General features: G+C 45.7%; 1 pseudogene; it reads right to left on the reverse strand.

Moving 5' to 3' along the window:
* Positions 1-737: 737 nt before the first annotated feature.
* Positions 738-1567, reverse strand: LOC147095659 (uncharacterized; annotated as a pseudogene).
* Positions 1568-5487: the final 3920 nt, after the last annotated feature.

The raw sequence follows: 5487 nt of genomic DNA on the forward strand, positions 1-5487 counted from the left end.
GACCACACACCCTCAACAGTAACATTAAGTGGCAGAGTCAGTGCTTCATCGTGTTATCTCTTCTCAATCACTTCATTGTGTGCTAGGTGGTAAACAGGTAAGACATGAATTCAGATCCTAGTGCACGATTTTTTAAACAAGAAACAATACCACGGATTCCGTATTTTACCAGGAATGAACAGAATCAGTATATTATTGCCTGAATACAATTAAAAAACAAGGACATCATGTAATACATTTTTCTTACTCAGTAACCTGAAACCAGTAGCAGTGAGATTATGTAATGATTCTTAATCAGCTTATCCCCTCTGTAATACTCAATTACCATGCCCGGGGCTTGCAGTTTCCCTGCTCTCGAAGTAGCAAGCCCGGTCCAGCTGTCCGCCATTTTTTCATTTTAATTGTAAATAAAATCAGTTTGGTGAGTGTAGACACAGGGAACTCCAGCCTATAGGTTGTCACTGAGGTTGAGCAATTCGACGGAAAGTTACTCTGTACACATTTCTAATGAACAATTTTGGTCCATTTGAAGGACTGTAATTGGAGTAATTTTAGTTTTGGATGATAGTGGTGCAAAATTCTATCATTTTAGACACCCATTATTCACCACTTCCTGTTTCCTTTGCATTTCAGCCAATGCTGCCTGGCGTGCAGTCAATTCGATATCGGCCCCTTTGCATTCATAGCCACAGTTAAAATGATTCCTTTGCTGTTTTAATTCAGTGAAGCCATTTAACTTACTGAAAGAAATACGGTATTAATCTCAGGGGGCGCTTAATGATATTTATCAGCTCTTCTCTGAATTTACTCTGGCATACTGCATAAATAAATGTGTTTGTGCAACAACTCAAAGTGCGAAGCATATATCCGGTTTGTTCCATAATAGTGAAAGGGTTATTGTAATTTGTCTTTAAAAATTGACTATCTGAAAATTGAACAACTATAAAAGATGTTAATATTACCATCCATGACAGTATAAAACTGGAGGATATGGCGAGCAGTAAAATTATGGATTTCCTTCGGCTCTCCGTCTCTGGATCATTTTGTTTCTCACCATTGTTGTTTCCACGAAGTCGCCTTCTCACTCTATTGGCCAGTACAATGTGCCTGATGGTCAGAGAATTGAGCAGTAAAATCAACAGAAATGGAGCAATTGGGGATAAAACTGCTTCCATCCACGAAAATGCTACCCATATGGGTAAAGTGTAGTAGCTTACTTTTACAGAGTAGGACCATGGCACGTTGTCAATTATTTCCCGAGGTTCAAACATAAAGTAGATCGGAACATTTTCTAAAACGCTCAGCCACACACGACAGCTATTACAGTAGCTGCAGTTTCTTTGGTGCAATATTTTGATCGCAATCTTTGGCAACAAATGGCCACAAATCGATCAAAGGTGAAAGCGACAGTTAACCAGACAGAGCAATCAAAGGAAACAAAATTCAAGGAGAGATTGAGACTGCAAATGGGAGTGTAGTTCAGAAATGAGTGTGAAAAATATGCATCAATAATCCGATGCAGGATTACCATAAATATCAGGACCAGTAGATCAGCCGTTGCCATGGACACCAGATAACTGGTGATGCATTTGGAGAGACCGACCCTTCCACGGGAGAGAACCACAATTGTTGCTAAATTAGCTGCAAAGAGGAGAAAGGTCAAATTACTGAATTGCCTTATATTGAGAGGATGATAACTCGCCAGTTTATTGTTGTGACACTTCATGAATTTCAAACCTTCACCCTCAAAAGTCTCTCCGGTATTGATTCAACCAATTACGCAGGGCGAAAGCCCATGGGATAGTGGGCAGCGCTCGATTTGTTACCCGTCCAATAATACTCTCCATTATCTTGAGCAGAGAGTAGAATCGGCGCAGTGTTGGACCAGCGTTGCTCCCAATCCTGAAGTTTTACTAAGGGGCGGGTTAGGTTAACATCGCCCCACAGCGTGTGCTGAAAGGAAATTCTGGCCAAGGATCACCTGTTAATACAACCCGCCGCATTTTCCTTCCTGTGATATTAATTTGCAGGAAAATTCAACGGATTATGCAAAGGTGTTGGTTCCAGCCGCCAGCTTGCAGTCTCCATCCGACCCGGCTGGAAGGAATAAAATCTTCCCTATCGCTGCCGGCGCCTTCATTATAAACTCTGCCGCACCTTGACTTTGGGTTCAAGCAGTGTGTTGGCCTTTACTGCGCTGGCTCACACCATTACCTGGCCTCAATTTAATGCAGCGTCCAATATCGCTCAGTTTCACACTCGCAGCCTTCAGGGTTGCCCTGTGAGTGTAAACTTTCTGAGTAATTGGTGGCTTTTCAAGATCTCACCTTTCATCGAAATATAGCGGCAAATGAGCCCATGGTTTACGGGTATCTGGTAACAGTGACAAACAATCGCTGCTGTGGGCACATTCCCAGAAAGTTAGTGGGAAACACACCTTGATGGATATTTAAATCTTTTCAACAATATTTACCAACCAGAACCCAGGTGCGATGCTAGTATTTGGCTTGGATTGAAATTTACATATATAAATATAAAATGCTGTAAATCTACAGCAGGTGAGACAGAATATACGGCGTGAGCAACATTGTTACATTTGTAGGTCGATGATCTTTCATCAGACCTGGTCATCGACCTGAAACTTTTACTCTGTTTCTCTCTCCCCATGTGTTACCTCACCTGCTGAGGTTTCTATAATCCGCAGTATTTTCTGCTGAAAATTAAAACAATCTCTACAAAGGAGATGCAATCCCATCTAAATTGTATCATTTAATAATTCAGAAGAAATTCTGCTGCCCGTCAGGTTATTACATTTAGATTATTTGGGAAACTTGGAGTTTTCTAATTATTTTTTTTTGATGGTGGTAATCAGTGTCTGCTCATCAACCACATCAAAATAAACAAAAATGATCAATACACTGACAGCAGGAACAGTGACACAGTGAGACATTGTTAAAGTTAATGTTAATTGAGTAGCAGCAACTTACCAGGAACAGGGAACAGGAACCAAGAATAGGGTAGTAAATGTTTACTATCTGTAGGATAACCGGCTGTCCCATTTTTGGGGAGAAGCGATGCTGTCTGTTCGTGTTTTGGAGACACAGATCTTCTGCTTTCAAAATACGGTCTGATTTATACCTGAGAGAAACCTCGAGTGACACAGGAGCTTTGCACAATGATTGGCAATAGTTACAGTCATTTAACAAACAGGCTCAGCTGAGCCGTAGTTACTGCTGCTGATCAGAGAGTTGCATAGTTTGCAATAACATTTCACATAGGACATATTTTAGCAATGAAACCTGTTGAAAGCATCACTCCTAAATTAATAGTACCGACTCCTGAAGCTGAAGATAGTCATTTGTAGGAGCACGGGTGACATTTGATAAAATAAATGCGCATGCATTCGTGGTTGATTAGCACCATTTAAATTGTAGATACATTATATTCATTCCTTATGTAATTTATATGCTGCATAATATAGATATATGCCCGCTCCGTTGTGCACTTGAGATGGAAGAGCTTGCAGAGATATACACAGGAAGTGATACAGCCAGTTGTATACAGCTGAGCAGCCCTGCGGATTGATGTGCCTCAATAATTCCGAGACTCGAAGTTAGCAGAACAAAAACAAGGCTTTTATTAACTTAGAAAGTAACACGTAAGAGAGAGAGATGTCTTCCTTCTGGAGACTGAGGCCAGACTGAAGCTAGCTTACAAACGGGGCCAGGTATTGGCGGAGCACTACACACAGCACATTCCAGCACATTCCAGTATACAATACAGCACATTCCAGTACACAATAAAATGAGGTCTGGGGGAAGGGAAATGACACTGAAACCGATCTCAGTCACAGGCAGTGGTGAATGGAATATTTCATCACATTCAACCCTTCTATAGATTTAGTCTGTTCGGGGGTTTGATAGTCCTCTGCGACCGACGTGGCTGTTGCGGTGCCGCGGGTGTCAGCTGGGTGTCCCCGGTAGCCTCCTGGGTCTCTGCCGGGAGTGCCGCCAGTGTTGTTGGAGGGGTAGTTGGTGGGGGTGCCATTGGTCAGTGTTCTTCCGGGGGTGATGAAAGAGTAGTGGGTGGGTAAGAGTTGCTGTGATCGTTGTTGCCGCTATTGCCATGGTTGTTGTCGATGCCGGCTGGGGCAACGTCTTTTATGGACATGGTGTCCTCCCTTCCGTCGGCGTGCCGGACATATGCGTATTGGGGGTTGGCGTGGAGTAGGTGTACTGGCTCCATGAGAGGGTCCGTCTAGTGGCCCCTCACATGCCTTCGCACGAGTACCGGACCTGGGGTGGAGAGCCATGACGGCATGGATACGCCTGATGTGGATTTCTGGGGAAAGACAAACATTCGTTCATGAGGCGTGGTATTAGCGGCCGTACACAATAGCGACCGTATCGAATGGAGCACATCCGAGAGGACTTCCTGCCAGCGGGAGATAGGGAGGCCCTTGGTCCTTAGAGCTAGAGTGACTGCTTTCCATACTGTCCCGTTCTTTCGCTCCACTTGGCCATTACCCCGGGGGTTGTAGCTGGTGGTACGGCTCGTGGCGATCCCCTTGGACAGCATGTACTGGCGTAGTTCTTCACTCATGAAGGACGCCCCCCTATCCGTATGGATGTAGCTCGGCATACCGAACAGGCAGAACAGGCTGTTGTGGCATTTAATGACCGTGGCGCTGGTCATGTCTGGGCAGGGGAAGGCGAATGGGAACCGGGAGTATTCGTCCACAATGTTCAGGAAGTAAACATTGCGGTCGACGGACGGGAGGGGGCCCTTGAAATCTAAGCTGAGCCGCTCAAAGGGCCGTGTAGCTTTGATTAAGTGGGCTCTATCTGGGCGGTAGAACCGAGGCTTGCACTCAGCGCAAGTGCGGCAGTTCCTGGTCAGGGACCGAACTTCCTCAATCGAGTAGGGTAAGTTACGGGACTTTATGAAGTGGAACAGCCGTGTGACCCCTGGGTGGCAGAGGTCGTTGTGGAGGGTCTGTAGCCGATCCCCGGTGGCGCTGGCACACATCCCTCGTGAGAGGGCGTCAGGGGATTCGTTAAGGGCCCCTGGCCGGTAAATGATGTCGTACTCGAAGGTGGAGAGCTCGATCCGCCACCTAAGAATCTTATCATTTTTAATCTTCCCTCTCTGTTTATTATTGAACATAAACGCTACCGACCGCTGGTCGGTAAGTAGGGTGAAGCGTTTGCCGGCTAGGTAGTGGCGCCAGTGGCGCACTGCCTCCACGATGGCTTGGGCCTTCTTTTCCACGGAGGAGTGTCTGATCTCGGGCCCTTGGAGGGTCCTCGAGAAGAAAGCTACGGGCCGCCCCGCCTGGTTGAGGGTGGCCGCCAAGGCAAAGTCAGACGCATCACTTTCCACTTGAAATGGAGTGTTCTCGTCCACTGCCTGTAGCGTGGCCCGCTCAATATCCTGCTTAATGCTTTTGAAGGCGGCGTGGGACTCAGCAGAGAGCGGGAAAGAGGA

The sequence above is a fragment of the Somniosus microcephalus genome, unplaced genomic scaffold, assembly GCF_052327205.1.
Source record: "Somniosus microcephalus isolate GS21.2 unplaced genomic scaffold, FLI_Smic_1.0 unresolved_chr1, whole genome shotgun sequence".
Taxonomy (NCBI): Eukaryota; Metazoa; Chordata; class Chondrichthyes; order Squaliformes; family Somniosidae; genus Somniosus; species Somniosus microcephalus.